A 17,390-nucleotide genomic window follows, 5' to 3' on the forward strand; every position below is an offset into this window, starting at 1 on the left:
TAAACATTGAAGATATTGTTGTCCTCCCACCTTTGAAAAAATAGAGGGCAAAAACGAAACACTAAAAATGTAATTTAAAAATACATTTTTTGGCTAATGTACAAGTTAATGGAAACTGTGAAATAAACATTGAAGAGACCGTTGTCCTCCCACCTTTGAGAAAATAGAGGAACATATTCTTCATAGGTATACACTAACAGTAGATGCAAATTAATGACGGGTGGAGGAACAACAGGCTCAAAGTGCATGGATAAATTATAAGAGGGTTCCATTACCTTGTTATTCTTGGAGCTTGGTTAATTTGGAAGCATAGAAATCAATGTGTTTTTCGAGGCAAATCTCCTAATATTGTTGTTGTGCTTGTAGCTATTTTAGATGAGGTTTCGGTGTGGTCTTCAGCCAGGGCTAAGGACTTATCCTTCCTCCAAATCTCTGGTCCCTCGGCTAACTGGTTTATAGGTGTTGTATTGTGTGAGTGGGGTGTGTTGCTTTAATGGGGTTCTTCCCCTTCTTTTCTTCTTAATATAATGATACACAATTCTTGTGCGTGTTCGAGAAAAAACAATAGATGCAAACTGTCGGTGTTTCGACCCCGGGGGGTCCCTAGACCGACGAGTAAATTGTCGCCGCGTGCCCCAGCCCAGATGGGTCGGCGCGAGACAGAGCGCGAAGGGGGGAGACAGGCGTAAAAGGTGAAACCCACGGCCTTCGTGTTTGTCCCGCGCCCAGGTCGGGTGCGCTTGCAGTAGGGGGTTACAAGCGTCCACGCGGGAGGGAGCGAGAGGCCTACGCGCGCGCCGTCCCGTCCTTCCCCGCGTGGCCAACCCTCTGTAAGAGGGCCCTAGACCTTCCTTTTATAGGCGTAAGGAGAGGGTCCAGGTGTACAATGGGAGATGTAGCAGCGTGCTAACGTGTCTAGCAGAGAGGAGCTAGTGCCCTAAGTACATGCCGTCGTGGCAGCCGGAGAGGTTTTGGCACCCTGTTCGTGTGATGTCGTGGCCGTCGGAGGAGCGCTGGAGCCTTGCGGAAGGACAGCTGTCGGGGCTGTCGAGTCCTTGCTGACGTCTCCTTGCTTCCGTAAGGGGGCTGAGAGCCGCCGTCATCATGGAGCATGCGGGGCGCCATCATTATTTGTTTTACCGGGGCGAGCCAGATGGGATGCCGGTCTGGTTCCCCGTAGCCAGAGCTAGCTAGGGGTAGGGTAATGATGGCCCCTCCTGTGACGTGGTCGGTCCGAGCCCTGGGTAGGGCGAGGCGGAGGCTCCTCCGAGGTCGAGTTCGAGGTCGAGTCCGAGCCCTGGGGTCGGGCGAGGCGGAGTTCGTCATCTTTCGGGGCCGAGCCCGAGTCCGAGCCCTGGGTCGGGCGAGACGGAGTTCGTCGTCTTCCGGGGCCGAGCCCGAGTCCGAGCCCTGGGTCGGGCGAGGCGGAGTTCGTCGTCTTCCGGGGCCGAGCCCGAGTCCGAACCCTGGGTCGGGCGAGGCAGAGTTCGTCGTCTTCCGGGGCCGAGCCTGAGTCCGAGCCCTGGGTCGGGCGAGGCGGAGTTCGTCGTCTTCCGGGGCCGAGCCCGAGTCCGAACCCTAGGTCGGGCGAGGCGGAGTTCGTCGTCTTCCGGGGCCGAGCTCGAGTCCGAGCCCTGGGTCGGGCGAGGCGGAGCTTCCTATGGTGCCCGAGGCCGGACTTGGCCGCTTTCAGCCTCACTCTGTCGAGTGGCACAGCAGTCGGAGCGACGCGGGCGGCGCTATCTTCTTGTCAGACTGGTCAGTGGAGCGGCGAAGTGACTGCGGTCACTTTGGCTCAGTCGACTGAAGGGCGCGCGTCAGGATAAGGTGTCAGACCATCTTTGCATTAAATGCTCCTGCGATACGGTCGGTCGTCGTGGCGATTTGGCCAAGGTTGCTTCTTGGTGAAGACTGGGCCTCGGGCGAGCCGAAGGTGTGTCCGTTGCTTGAGGGGGCCCTCAGGCGAGATGTGAATCCTCCGGGGTCGGCTGCCCTTGCCCGAGGCTGGGCTCGGGTGAGGCGAGATCGTGTCCCTTGAGCGGACCGAGCCTTGACTTAATCGCACCCATCAGGCCTTTGCAGCTTTGTGCTGATGGGGGTTACCAGCTGAGATTAGGAGCCTTGGGGGTACCCCTAATTATGGTCCCCGACAGTAGCCCCGAGCCTCGAAGGGAGTGTTAATACTCGCTTGGAGGCTTTTGTCGCATTTTTTTGCAAGGGGACCGGCCTTTCTCGGTTGCGTTTTGCTCCAGTGGGTGCGCGCGAGCGCACCCACCGGGTGTAGCCCCCGAGGCCTCGGAGGAGTGATTTGACTCCTTCGAGGTCTTAATGCGTTTCCCGATGCTTCGGCCGGTCTGGTTGTTCCCTCATGCGAGCTGGCCGTAGCCCGGGTGCACGGTCGGGTTCCAAGTTCTCGGGCTGGTATGTTGACGCTGTCAATGGTTTGGCCGGAGCCGAGTTTGCGAGAGCAGCCCCCGAGCCTCCGCACAGAGCGAGGGGACGGTCAAGGACAGACTCGGCTTTTTACATACGCCCCTACATCGCCTTTCCGCAAGGAGGAGGGGGGAAAAGCGCCATGTTACCCTTGGAGGGCGCCGAACATGGTGTCTCCAGTGAGCTGCTAACGGGTAATCCGAGTGGACGCCCGTGCCCCATTTGTTAGGGGTCGGCTAGAGGCCCGGAGGCGCGCTCCAAAAGTACCTGCGGGTGATTTGTCGGGCCCGGTCCCCTTTTGACGGGGTCCGAGGGCTCGATGCCTCCCTCTGATGGGATTCCGTTACAAAATCGTTCCCGTTGGTCTCAGAAATGTCATAGGGTACCTCGGGAGCGTAGCCCGAGCCTTGGTTATGTATCGAACGTATCCAGGGTCATCCCTCGCTCTGCGTCTGAGGCGGCTGTGAACCCTTCGAGGGCCAGCCTACGAACCCCTGATCAGTAGTGGGCGCGGAGCCCGAGTGGCCTGAGGCGGCCGTTGAACCCTTCCGAGGGGCCGGCCTTCGAACCTCTTACCAGTAGGGGGGCTGGGGGCCCGTTTCTTTCGCGGAGAAGGATCCCTTTCAGGATATCCCCTTTCTCGGTCCTTGTTGTAAGAGAGAGAAAGAGGAAAAGGAAAAGGATACGAAATCGAAATGACGTGGCACACCTTTTTGACGCGGTCATTATGGCGGAAACAAAGCGTCGCTTGCTTCGCTCGCCAAAGGTGCCGCATGTCCTGCCGCAGAGTTAATGTGACGGGACGAGTGGTTCATGGGGCGGTCGTTGCGCGTGCGCGAGCCGTTCGAGGAACGGGCGTTTCCCTTTGAGTTTAGAATCCCGCGGCGGGTTCGGGTGAAGTGTTGAATGGGTCTCGCCTAGGCCTTTATATATTCGGGAGAGGGACCAGTGACGGTTCTTTGCTCTGCTACTTGCCTCCTTCTTAGGTTTTCGCAACCCGAGGGAATAGCCAGAGAAAAGGAAACCGCTCACCCAGTCCTTTCCGCCGCCACCTCCTCTGCTTGGTGATGGCCGACCGGGTGACCATTGTTCCGCCGCGCGACCCGTGGCCTTTCTCCACCGTCACGGCGGATGACCTGGAGGCCCTCGTTGCTGAGGGTTTACTTCGCCCTCTCTCCGATGAGAGGCAGCCGGAGTGGATGCCCCCCCGAGTGGAGCCGCCCCGTCCCCGCCGCCGGGGTATGTCGTGAGCTTCGTCTCCTTTCACGAGCGGGGGTTCGGAGTGCCGGCAAGCCATTTTATGCGGGCGATTCTGCATGTCTACGGGGTGGAGCTGCACAACCTCAGCCCCAACTCCATCTCGCAAGCCGCCATCTTCGCAGCGGTTTGTGAAGGATACTTGGGGATTGACCCTCACTGGGACCTGTGGACTCATTTCTTCTCCGCGGAGCTTTTTGCTTCGCCGACGGGGGAGAGAAGGGTCCGCAAGGCAGTGCGGGCCGGTGGCTGCATCCTCCAGCTGAGGCAGGCGCGGGCGCCGCAGTATATTCCCGCCATCCTTGCATCCTCGAACAAAGGGTGGCAGCGCCGGTGGTTCTATCTCCGAAATGACGACGGGAGGCTCTTGTCGTTTTCTCAACGAGTGGTGACCGCTGTCGCCGATGTCTAGCGCTATGGGACCCCGCACGACAGACAGAAGAATCTCCAGCCCCTTCTGAAGGCCCTGGAGGAGTTGCGGAAAGGAGGGCTCACCGCTACGGGAGTGGTTGCTGCCATTCATCGCCGGAGGGTGCTTCCCTTGACGGAGCGATGGTTGCCGCTTTGGGAGATGACGCCGGAGGCCGACTTGGAGGGTTTGCGGATGTCTTCGGATCCCCTTCCCGTCGACGACCTCCACAGGCGGGTAGCCGTCACGTTGGGGAAATCGGACGCCGGTGCCCTTTCCCAGCCCTTGATGCGTCCCGACCGCGGGTGCGTGTCCCTGGTGAGTGTCCGCTCATTCTTTCTCCTTGCGTCAGATTGCCCTTGGTTCTCACAGCCGAGACTTTTCGTCTATCTCCAGGAGGTAGGGTGTCACAAGCCTTCCCGGCCACCGGTCCCGGAGGACGCGGTGGACCGAGCTGCGCGGAGGGTTGCCGCGAAGAAGAGGAAGGAGAAAAAGGACGCGAAGAAGGCTCGGGCCCGCGAGCGGACGCGGGCTCGGGACGCCTTGGAAAGGCTCCGTCGTCGGCAGGAGAGGGATGGGCTCCCGAGGGAGCCGTCGCCGGAGACGCCTGACGACGACGACGACGATGAAGACGATGACGAAGACGACGATATGGCTGCCCGCCTTGGCCTCAGTCCGGATCTGAGGCCAGGCCAGGGGTCGTCAAGCTAGCCCCCGAGCGGGCTGGTGTCGTCGGTATCCGGGGCCGGGACGTCGGGGTCCCGGTCCGAAGAGTGGGGGCAGACCGAGGGGGTACTTGACCCCTCAGCCGGGGAAGTTGAGGTGACCCCGGGGAGTCAGGCCGAGCTGCCTGTTCCCCGAGAGCCGTCGCCCGTGCCGGCTGCGCAGGAGGGCGATCCTCAGGTTGTCGTGGCTGCGCCTGGGCAGTCCGTCTCTCGGGCGCCTAGGGCACCCAAGGCGAGGATGGTATCGAAGCTGGCAGCGAGGCAGACCTCGGGGGTACCTTCGGGGGTCGAGGTTCGAGAGACCTCCCCACAGGCACGGTTTATTATGGCCCGGAGTGGGTAAGTATCTTAGGATATCTTCGTCCTGGCTCCTCCTTCGTATGTCCCGCCCCTGATTCTCCTTTTCTCCTTAGCAAGCGGAGTCACGGTCCGACCGATCTGGCTCCCCGGAAGGTCCTCAAGACGGCGTCGGCTTCCACAGCTAGTGCCGCGCTGGGCCTCGCCGGCCAGCTGACCTCCTCACAAGACGCCCCACAGCGGGGGGCTCAGGCGGCACCAGTTGCCGTGGAGCGAGCTCCCAAGGCTGGCTCTTCTGTCGAGGCGGCCGTCGCGCTGGGGGAGGTTGCTGGCGCGGCCATGGTCTCGGGCCCACCGGACATGCTGCCGGCGTTGGCGCCGGCTGCTGCCGAGGCCGTCGACGTCTTGGCCGTGGAGCGACCCGTCACCGCCGACGCTGAGATGGCCGAGGCGTCGCTACTTGGTGCCTCGGAGGAGGGGGGCGCGGGACCGCGACCCGTCCCGTCGAGCGGCAGCCTTGTCCCCGCGCGGCGGAGTTCCGAGGGGCGGCGCCAGTTGCTTCGGTTCCGGACCCGTGGGGCCTCGGATCCCCTCTTCGTTCTTGACGATGAGCGGGAGGAGCAGTCTTGGGACGAGCTCCGTGAGTGTGCTGAGGCAACGGTGGGGTCGCTCCGGTCATCCTTGGAGGTCTTTTGCAGGGACGTCCCCAAGATTCTCCAGGTAATGATTTCAGGCATACCTTTCTCGTGATCAAGGCGTTCTTTGTGACGCCCCGTTTCCTTCCCTCAGGATCTAACGGATCTGAGCGCCGCCAAGTCGTCGTTCATCCGCCGCGAGGTCGATGTCTGGGGTTCACTGCGGTCCCTGAGGACCACGCTTGCCGGGGCTACCGCGCGCCTCTCCTAACAGAGCACCGAGGTGGCGGACCTTCGGTTGCTCTGTGCCGATCTGGGAGCAGAGGCAGCAGCGGCACGCGCAGAGGTGCAGCGGCGGCGGTCGGAGCTTGACCAGGTCACCGGCGAGCGGGACCAATCTCGGGGCCGGGCCGCCGAGGCCGAAAGCCGGGCCGGAGCCCTTGCAGCAGACCTAGCCGTGGCCCAAGCCACATCCTCGGAGCAGCGTGCCCGAGCCGGAGGTATGTCTTGGCTGTTTTAAGTTTTTGTTTCAGCTTGGTTCCTCAACTTGTGTTTGAGGTCTTGCGCTTTGGCTGTTCGCAGAGCTCGAGTCTGCCCTTGATAAGTCCACCAAGGCGCTTGCTCAGGCGACCGAGCAGAGGGAGGCCGACCACGTGGCCATGTTCGATGCCATCTCAGCTTTCTGTCGGGTCTTTGGCTTCGACGACGTCCCCTCGGGAAGCTCCCCTCAAAGTTGCATGCAGGCCTTAGGTGACCATGCGCGTGACAAACTCCGCGAGGCGCTACATCACGGCGTCAGGCGGGCTTTCGCCGTGCTTGCTTCCCACTATGTCATGGATCTGGAGCGGGTCAGCGAGGGGTATTGCCTCCCCGACGAAGATGAAGCCGCCCTGGCCGAAGTCCAGAGGCTCGACGCGGCCGCCGCGGGCCCGAGCGCGGTGCTGGCAACCACCTTCGAGGCAGAGATCCTCCCGCTTGCGCCGTCGTCCGAGGCCGGGGCGGACCTTGCCGAGGGTGGGGACGAAGCCGAGGGCGCGGCTCCTTCTCCGGGCGACGCCTGACTCTGCCGGAGCAGTTTTGTTTGAATGCATATGTGTCTTTTGCGGCCGCTTAGGCCCGAACACTTTATTATCGTAGTATAAGGTTGTGCTCCTTTTCCTTCCGTTTTGCGTATCCGGCCCCGTTCGTCAGTAGCAGGGTGGCTCGCCCAAGTAAGAGTCATTTTTCGTGGTAGGTGACGAGTGAGGTATCCGTATCCTAGAGGCGTAGGAGTCCCTCGGCTCGGTCGTCCTTGCCACTTACATGCGCCCTCATTCGCTTCTTGGGATCCTGCTATCGATATAGCCGGGGAACGCATAAGCCTTTTTTATGGAAGACTTTTTTCGAGGAAAATTTTGACACAGAGGGGGTTTCCCCCTTCTAGCCCCCGAGGGGCGGGGGGCTTTGCCGAGGCAAGGCTGACCCTTCCTTGATGGTTAGACTTCGTGTGTGAACGAGGTGTATGAACGACTTGAAAGCATCTTAAGGGTAGAAGCGACGTAGCTGTCGGATGTTCCAAGCGTTGCTGTAGACCTCGCCATGACTGTTGGCCAGCTTGTACGTCCCGGGCTTTAGAACCTTGGCGATGACGAACGGCCCCTCCCAGGGAGGCGTGAGCTTGTGCCGCCCTCGGGCGTCTTGCCATAGCCGAAGCACCAAGTCGCCCACCTGGAGGTCTCGGGACCGAACCCCTCGGGCGTGGTAGCGTCGCAGGGACTGCTGGTACCACGCCGAGTGTAGTAAGGCCATGTCCCGAGCCTCTTCCAGCTGGTCCAGTGAGTCTTCTCGGTTAGCTCGATTGCTTTGGTCGTCGTAGGCCCTCGTCCTCGGGGAACCGTATTCTAAGTCTGTGGGCAAGATGGCCTCGGCCCCATAGACTAGAAAGAATGGTGTGAAGCTCGTGGCTCGGCTCGGCGTCGTCCTCAGACTCCAGACCACCGAGGGGAGCTCCTTCATCCATCGTCTGCCAAACTTGTTGAGGTCGTTGTAGATCCGAGGCTTGAGCCCTTGCAGAATCATGTCGTTGGCACGCTCTACTTGCCCATTCGTCATGGGGTGAGCCACGGCGGCCCAGTCCACCCGGATGTGGTGATCCTCACAGAAGTCCAGGAACTTTCTGCTGGTGAACTGGGTGCCGTTGTCGGTGATGATGGAGTTCGGGACCCCAAAACGATGGATGATGTTGGTGAAGAACGCCACCGCCTGTTCGGACCTGATGCTGTTTAGGGGTCGGACCTCGATCCACTTGGAGAATTTGTCGATGGCGACCAGCAGGTGCGTGTAGCCCCCAGGTGCCTTCTGCAAGGGGCCGACGAGGTCCAGCCCCCACACAGCAAACGACCAGGTGATGGGTATCGTCTGCAGGGCCTGAGCGGGCAAGTGCGTCTGCCTCGCATAGAACTGACACCCTTGGCAGGTGCGGACAATTCTAGTAGCGTCGGTCACCGCGGTCGGCCAGTAGAAACCTTGTCGGAAGGCGTTTCCAACAAGGGCTCGAGGCGCTGCATGATGACCGCAAGCCGCCGAGTGTATTTCTTGTAAGAGCTCCTGGCCTTCGGCGATGGATATGCATCGCTGGAGGATGCCCGAGGGGCTGCGGTGGTAGAGCTCCTTCTCGTCCCCCAGCAAGACGAACGACTTGGCGCGCCGCGCCAACCGCCGAGCTTCGGCTCGGTCGAGGGGTAGCTCTCCTCGGTGGAGATATTGCAGGTATGGGGTCTGCCAGTTTCGATTAGGCGTGGCCCCGCTCCGCTCCTCGACGCGCAGTGCCTCACCCTCGTGGGCCGAGGGTGCCTCAGGCTGAGCCGAGGCCTTCTCGGGCTCGGGCGCGTCGTCGGTCTTGACGAAGGGTTGATGCAGGTCTCGGGAGAAGACGTCCGGGGGAACCGTTGTCTGCCCCGAGGCTATCTTAGCCAGCTCGTTCGTAGTCTCGTTGTATCGTCGGGCGATGTGGTTGAGCTCGAGCCCGTAGAACTTGTCTTCCAGGCGCCGAACCTCATCACAGTAGGCTTCCATCTTCGGGTCGCGGCAGTGGGAGTTCTTCATGACTTGGTCGATGACGAGCTGCGAGTCACCGCGAGCGTCGAGGCGTCGGACCCCTAGCTCGATGGCGATGCGCAACCCGTTGACCAGAGCCTCGTACTCAGCCACATTGTTGGACGCCGGGAAGTGGAGGCATAGCACGTAGCGTAGGTGCTTCCCGAGGGGCGAGATGAAGAGCAGGCCCGCGCCTGCCCCTGTCTTCATCAGCGACCCGTCGAAAAACATGGTCCAGAGTTCCGGTTGGATCGGAGCTGTCGGGAGTTGGGTATCGACCCATTCAGCCACAAAGACCGCCAAGACTTGGGACTTGATGGCCTTCCGAGGGGCGAACGAGATTGTCTCGCCCATGATTTCCACCGCCCACTTTGCAATCCTACCCGAGGCCTCTCGGCACTGGATGATCTCCCCCAGGGGGAAGGACGACACCACAGTCACCGGATGAGACTCGAAGTAGTGTCGCAACTTCCGCCGCGTCAGGATCACCGCGTACAGCAGCTTCTGAATTTGTGGGTAGCGGATCTTGGTCTCGGACAGTACCTCACTGATGAAGTAGACTGGCCTCTGGACGGGCAATGCATGCCCCTCTTCTCGTCTCTCAACCACGATCGCGGCGCTGACCACCTGAGTGGTAGCGACGACGTAGATCAAGAGGGCTTCTCCGGCAGCGGGGGGCACCAAGATGGGCGCGTTCGTGAGGAGCGCCTTCAGGTTCCCGAGGGCTTCCTCGGCCTCAGGGGTCCAAGTGAAGCACTCGGCCTTTCTTAAGAGGCGGTACAGAGGCAGGCCTCTTTCGCCGAGGCGCGAGATGAAACGGCTTAGAGCCGCAAGGCATCCCGTGACCCTCTGTACGCCTTTCAAGTCCTTGATGGGCCCCATGTCGGTGATGGCCACGATTTTCTCTGGGTTGGCCTCGATGCCCCGCTCGGAGACGATGAACCCCAAGAGCATGCCTCGGGGGACCCCGAAGACGCACTTCTCGGGATTGAGCTTTACGCCTTTCGCCTTGAGACACCGGAATGTCGTTTCAAGGTCGGAAAGGAGGTCGGAGGCTTTCCTCGTCTTGACTACGATGTCATCGACGTAGGCCTCGACCGTTCGACCAATGTGTTCGCCGAACACGTGGTTCATGCACCTTTGGTATGTCGCACCCGCATTCCTCAAACCGAACGGCATGGTAACATAGCAGTACATGCCGAAAGGTGTGATGAAAGAAGTCGCGAGCTGGTCGGACTCTTTCATCCTGATTTGGTGATACCCTGAGTAGGCATCGAGGAAAGACAGGGTTTCGCACCCAGCAGTGGAATCCACGATTTGATCGATGCGAGGCAGAGGGTAGGGAACTTTTGAATATGCTTTATTTAGACCAGTGTAGTCTACACACATCCGCCATTTCCCTCCTTTATTTCTCACAAGCACAGGGTTGGCAAGCCATTCGGGATGGAATACCTCTTTGATGAACCCTGCTGCCATTAGCTTGTGGATCTCCTCGCCTATGGCTCTGCGCTTTTCTTCGTCGAATCGGCGCAGAGGCTGCTTCACGGGTCGGGCTCCAGCTTGGATATCCAGCGAGTGCTCGGCGACATCCCTCGGTATGTCGGGCATGTCCGAGGGACTCCACGCAAAAACGTCGGCGTTTGCGCGGAGAAAGTCGACGAGCACTGCTTCCTATTTGGGATCGAGCTCGGAGCCGATCCGGATCTGCTTGGAGGCGTCGTTGCTGGGGTCGAGAGGGACGGACTTAACCGTCTCCGCTGGCTCGAAGTTGCCGGCGTGGCGCTTCACGTCTGGCGCCTCCTTGGAGAGGCTCTCCAGGTCGGCGATGAGGGCCTCGGATTCGGCGAGGGCCTCGACATACTCCACGCACTCCACGTCGCATATGTACGCGTGTCGGTACGTGGGGCCGACGGTGATGACCCCGTTGGGGCCCGACATCTTGAGCTTGAGGTAGGTGTAGTTGGGGACGGCCATGAACATGGCGTAGCATGGCCTCCCCAACACCGCATGGTAGGTTCCTCGGAACCCGACCACCTCGAACGTGAGGGTTTCCCTTCGGAAGTTGGAGGGAGTCCCGAAGCAGACGGATAGATCGAGTTGTCCGAGGGGCTGGACGCGTTTCCCGAGGATGATCCCGTGGAAAGGCGCCGCGCCTGCTCGGACCGAGGACAAATCGATCCGCAGGAGCCCGAGGGTCTCGGCGTAGATGATGTTGAGGCTGCTGCCTCCGTCCATGAGGACCTTGGTGAGCCTGACGTTGCCGATGACGGGGTCGACAACGAGCGGGTATTTCCCCGGGCTCGGCACGCGGTCGGGGTGGTCGCCCTGGTCGAAGGTGATGGGCTTGTCGGACCAGTCTAGGTAGACTGGCGCCGCCACCTTTACCGAGCAGACCTCCCGACGCTCTTTCTTGCGGTGCCGAGCTGAGGCGTTCGCCACTTGCCCACCATAGATCATAAAAGCAGTCGTGGACCTCGGGGAACTCCCCTGCCTTGTGATCTTCCTTCTTATCGTCATCGCGGGCCCTGCCACCCTCCGCAGGTGGCCCGGCCTTGTGAAAGTGGCGCCGAAGCATGGCGCACTCCTCAAGGGTGTGTTTGACGGGCCCCTGATGATAGGGGCACGGCTCCTTGGGCATCTTGTCGAAGAGATTGGCGCCTCCGGGAGGTTTCCGAGGGTTCTTGTATTCAGCGGCGGCGACAAGGTCCGCGTCGGCGATGTCACGTTTTGCGTGCGACTTCTTCTTGCCTTTCTTCTTGGTGCCTCGCTGAGTGGACGCCTCGGGGACATCTTCCGACTGGCGGCCCTGGGGCTGCTTATCCTTCCGGAAGATGGCCTCAACCGCCTCCTGGCCAGAGGCAAACTTGGTGGTGATGTCCATCAGCTCGCTCGCCCTGGTGGGGGTCTTGCGACCCAGCTTGCTCACCAGGTCACGGCAGGTGGTGCCGGCGAGGAACGCGCCGATGACATCCGAGTCGGTGACGTTGGGTAGCTCGGTGCGCTGCTTCGAGAATCGCCGGATGTAGTCCCAGAGAGACTCTCCCGGTTGCTGGCGGTAGCTTCGGAGATCCCAGGAGTTCCCAGGGCGCACGTACGTGCCCTGGAAGTTGCCGGAGAAGGCTTGGACCAGGTCGTCCCAGTTGGAGATCTGCCCCGGAGGCAGGTGCTCCAGCCAGGCCCGAGCGGTGTCGGAGAGGAACAGGGGGAGGTTGCGGATGATGAGGTTATCATCGTCTGTTCCACCCAGGTGGTAGGCTAGCCGGTAGTCCGCGAGCCATAGTTCCGGCATCATCTCCCCCGAGTACTTTGTGATAGTAGTCGGGGTTCAGAACCGGGTCGAGAACGGCGCCCGTCGTATGGCCCGGCTGAAAGCCTGCGGACCGGGTGGTTCGGGCGAGGGACTCTGATCCTCCCCGCTGTCGTAGCGTCCCCCACGCCTGGGGTGGTAGCCTCGGCGCACCCTCTCGTCGAGGTGAGTTCGACGGTTGCGGTGATGGTGCCCGTTGCCGAGGCGGCCCGGGGCCGCAAGCGCTGTGTTGCGCGTGCGCCCGGTGTGGACCGAGGCTTCCCCCATGAATCGGGAAGTCGCGACGCGATGTTCCGAGGGGTACCCCTGCCTCCGGGAGGCAGAGCTTTCGGCCCATCGGACCGCGGCATCCTCCAGGAGATTCTTGAGCTCTCCCTGGATACGCCGCCCCTCGGTGGTTGATGGCTCCGGCATCGCGCGGAGAAGTATTGCCGCTGCAGCCAGGTTCTGGCCGACCCCACTGGAAGCCGGTGGCGGCCTTGCCCTGACATCGTCGGCGATGCGGTGCTGGATGCCCTGGGGTAGATGACACGCTTCTCCGGCCGGAGGTTGGCCTGCCCATTCCTGCCCGATGTCCCGGCGGAACGGCTCAAGTGTTCCTGCTCCCTCGTCGAGCCTGGCCTGCATCTCGCGGATTTGCTCGAGCTGTGAGTCCTGACCCCCCGCAGGGACTGGGACCACAACTAGCTTCTGTAGGATGTCAACGCGAAGCGCATGCCTAGGGGATCACCGTTCTCCGGTATACCAAGATGGTTACCTTCGCCGGGACCCCTAGATCGACGTGGAAACATTCACGACTTGGGCCGCAGTCCTCGTCGCCGAGGCCACGGCTACCGTCGGAACAATCAAAGAGGCAGTAGTCGCATGCGGTCATGAAGTCCTGCATGGCACTGGGGTTACCAAGTCCGGAGAAATCCCATCAAAAGTCGGGCTCGTCATCTTCCTCGGAACCCGAGGGCTCGTAGGTCGAGACGGCTGTCAGCCGGTCCCAGGGTGACCGCATACCGTACCCCGGAGGGTTTGGACTCGCCTCTATGAAAGCGTCCACCGAAGCGAAGTCGCTTGGTGGGTCGAGGCTAGGGCTGACAATGGGCCTCAAATTTTACACTATAAAACTTAAGGATCGAATCGGATTAGGATCGGGCTTTGTTTCTATTCATTTTTGAACTACAAATTATTTAGGGCCTTAACAAATTGTGAAGAGGCATTTGGATCGCGATCCATTACCACCCCTAGTCGAGGCTGAATCCAAAAGGCACGAGATGGGAATCGGTCGGTACCTCTTGGTCGACGGGTGGTGACAAAGTCACGTCAAGGGTAGACTGCACCGTCGTCTCAGGTACGAGGGTGACGCCCAGCAAGTCCTTTGCGAGCGTGCTGGCGTCGTCCGTTCGCTTGGAGTTGGCGTGTTGCGGGGAAACGGCGTTCGTCTTCGTCTCAAACGCGAAGTCGATGCCCGACGTGTCCCCCGTTGGGGCGCCGGCGCCGTCGACTCGCTCGACAGCCAACGAGGTGTCGCCTCCTGCTTGGCCTTGGTTGCCCCGCCTCCTCCTCCGTCGATGGGGGAGGGGACGGGAGAAACCCGAATGTTGTTCTTCCGCCACGTGGGGAAGACGTCGTCGATTCCGCCGCCGGCGGGCAGGTTGTCGGCCGCCATTGTCGCTGTCGCGCGGCGGGGGAAGGAGTATCATGTCGTAGCTGCCGTCGAGGGACATGAACTCAAGGCTCCCGAAACGGAGCACCGTCCCAGGCTGGAAAGGTTGCTGGAGACTGCCCATCTGGAGCTTGACGGGAAGCTGTTCGTCAACACGCAGCAGGCCCCTACCTGGCGCGCCAACTGTCGGCGTTTCGACCCCGGGGGGTCCCTGGACCGACGAGTAAATTGTCGCCGCGTGCCCCAGCCCAGATGGGTCGGCGCGAGACGAAGCGCGAAGGGGGGAGACAGGCGTAAAAGGTGAAACCCACGGCCTTCGTGTTTGTCCCGCGCCCAGGTCGGGTGCGCTTGCAGTAGGGGGTTACAAGCGTCCGCGCGGGAGGGAGCGAGAGGCCTACGCGCGCGTCGTCCCGTCCTTCCCCGCGCGGCCAACCCTCTGTAAGAGGGCCCTGGACCTTCCTTTTATAGGCGTAAGGAGAGGGTCCAGGTGTACAATGGGAGATGTAGCAGCGTGCTAACGTGTCTAGCAGAGAGGAGCTAGTGCCCTAAGTACATGCCGTCGTGGCAGCCGGAGAGGTTTTGGCACTCTGTTCGTGTGATGTCGTGGCCGTCGGAGGAGCGCTGGAGCCTTGCGGAAGGACAACTGTCGGGGCTGTTGAGTCCTTGCTGACATCTCCTTGCTTCCGTAAGGGGGCTGAGAGCCGCCGTCGTCATGGAGCATGTGGGGCGCCATCATTATTTGTTTTACCGGGGCGAGCCAGATGGGACGCCGGTCTGGTTCCCCGTAGCCAGAGCTAGCTAGGGGTAGGGTAATGATGGCCCCTCCTGTGACGTGGTCGGTCCGAGCCCTAGGTAGGGCGAGGCGGAGGCTCCTCCGAGGTCGAGGTCGAGTCTGTCTTCCGAGGTCGAGGTCGAGTCCGAGCCCTAGGGTCGGGCGAGGCGGAGTTCGTCATCTTCCGGGTTCGAGTCCGAGTCCGAGCCCTGGGTCGCGCGAGACAGAGTTTGTCGTCTTCCGGGGCCGAGCCCGAGTCCGAGCCCTGGGTCGGGCGAGGCGGAGTTCGTCGTCTTCCGGGGCCGAGCCCGAGTCCGAACCCTAGGTCGAGCGAGGCGGAGTTCGTCGTCTTCCGGGGCCGAGCCCAAGTCCGAGCCCTGGGTCGGGCGAGGCGGAGTTCATCATCTTCCGGGGCCGAGCCCGAGTCCGAACCCTGGGTCGGGCGAGGCGGAGTTCGTCGTCTTCCGGGGCCGAGCCCGAGTCCGAGCCCTGGGTCGGGCGAGGCGGAGCTTCCTATGGCGCCCGAGGCCGGACTTGGCCGCTGTCAGCCTCACTCTGTCGAGTGGCACAGCAGTCGGAGCGACGCGGGCGGCGCTGTCTTCTTGTCAGACTGGTCAGTGGAGCGGCGAAGTGACTGCGGTCACTTCGGCTCAGTCGACTGAAGGGCGCGCGTCAGGATAAGGTGTCAGGCCATCTTTGCATTAAATGCTCCTGCGATACGGTCGGTCGTCGTGGCGATTTGGCCAAGGTTGCTTCTTGGTGAAGACTGGGCCTCGGGCGAGCCGAAGGTGTGTCCGTTGCTTGAGGGGGCCCTCGGGCGAGACGTGAATCCTCCGGGGTCGGCTGCCCTTGCCCGAGGCTGGGCTCGGACAAGGCAAGATCGTGTCCCTTGAGCGGACCGAGCCTTGACTTAATCGCACCCATCAGGCCTTTGCAGCTTTGTGCTGATGGGGGTTACCAGCTGAGATTAGGAGCCTTGAGGGTACCCCTAATTATGGTCCCCGACACAAACTATAGAAGGAGGTAAAGCATTTTTTTACTCTGATGAATGATTTGTAATGATTTTTGTTAACCCCGTAGCAACGCAGACACCTAATTTTTTTATTCTTCACTACATGTTACCTTCTATGTGGTACGGGAGTAATATATAGTGACCCTAAAGTATGAGAGTTTCGAGTTTTTTTATTAATGTAGCACCCCATTTTTGTTGGAGCTCCTTATTATCATAAAAACATTTATTTATTTCTTGACCCCTTCTTTGCTAATGAAAGTTTCTTGTGTTTTTCTTTTTAGTCGTCTGATCAACTTTCACTCTGGCGTTCATCTTCACAAGAAATGGAGCAGCAACATTTGGACGATCTGCAGCCTGTTGCAGCCCTACCTGCAAGCCTGCACCTGCGGTCTCTCTAGCTATTATAGTACTTCCTCTTGTGCCTGTGGAAGCCCGCTTTAGTTCCGTCACCAGTTCGGCAGTTCAGGTCTCAGTTTCAGTTTCATCTACAGTGATGATATCTCAGCCTATGGAACAGGACTAAGATGATACAAGTTTAATTGCTGGAGAGGCAGGGACGGTGATGCCAGGAGCCACGACTCCCAATCTTTATCCAGTGATGATTCCTCCTCCATACTATCATACTACTTTTGTGCCAGTGCACTGCTACGATTATGTTCCTTTTTATTGTGGGCCACCAGATGTTGCACAAGCTCTGCATGAGGTTATCAAGCCAGTGGTTATGCACTCAACGCCTCCACTGAACACCAAGACATTTACAACATGTCTGAATTGGGTGACTCAAATGCAAACGGTGGTATTATATGCTCTCGTTGCAACACACGGACACTCAACTAGTCTACTATTAAACATGTTGGTATGTTTCTTGCACAGATGGGTGAACGGAGTAATGTGAAAGTTATGAACGTGTATTATTTTCCAATGTCTCCTACTGGCACAACTTTCGCATGGCCGACCATTTTTGCACAAATGTGAGCTTGCAAAAGAAATTGTATATCTCAACTAACTATTAAGGTGGTATTGTAGACTGTCCCCGCCGCTACCGCACGAAACGCCCGAATCCCACCCGCACGCCCGCCTTCCATCCGCAGCGGGCGCTCCGCGGACCCCGCCGCTACCGTACGCCCGCATCCTGCACGGCTCGTCGAAGAACGCGGAGCCGCTTGCCGCTGTTGCTGAGCGCGAGGGCCAGCGCCATCTGCACGTCCACGCCGCCGGTGCTGGCTGCGGGCGTCGTCTGCTTGCCTCCTCGTCCTCCTTGTAACGGCACGATGGTGTGCAAATCGGCGACGACCGGCACGTCATGGCGGCGCGGCGTCCTTGGTCTGGCAATGGAGCTGCTGCTGCCTTGTCGGTGCTGCAAGTGCAGAGCAAACGTAAAGATTGTAAACGGAAGTAAAATTTAACCTTAGTAAGTGTGTGTTAAGAATCTTAAGATCCTTTGGGTCTTTGTGGGTTAACTATTACGCTCGTTTGTGCTTCTGATCTTGTTGCCACCCGAGGCCGAGGAGCTGCTTGTTGTTGTGGCTTCTGAACATGAGTTGGTTTCTGAGCATTCGAATAAGCATATGCAGAACATCACAGATATATTATCATATGAACTTATTGTCTTCCTTTTATTCTTCTCAAGAACAGATGCAAATTTATTTGGGGGCAACAAGCATTCGAAAAATGAAATGATGGGAACAGTGCCACTCACTTTTATTCCGGCGAAAAGGAAAAAGAACGAGGACAGCACAATGCCAGTTGAAACTTGAAAGCGAGCACTGGCGACTCGGTCGACGAGGAACGAAGAAAGCTTACCCCGACCCGCA

The sequence above is a fragment of the Zea mays genome, chromosome 6 (assembly GCF_902167145.1).
Source record: "Zea mays cultivar B73 chromosome 6, Zm-B73-REFERENCE-NAM-5.0, whole genome shotgun sequence".
Taxonomy (NCBI): Eukaryota; Viridiplantae; Streptophyta; class Magnoliopsida; order Poales; family Poaceae; genus Zea; species Zea mays.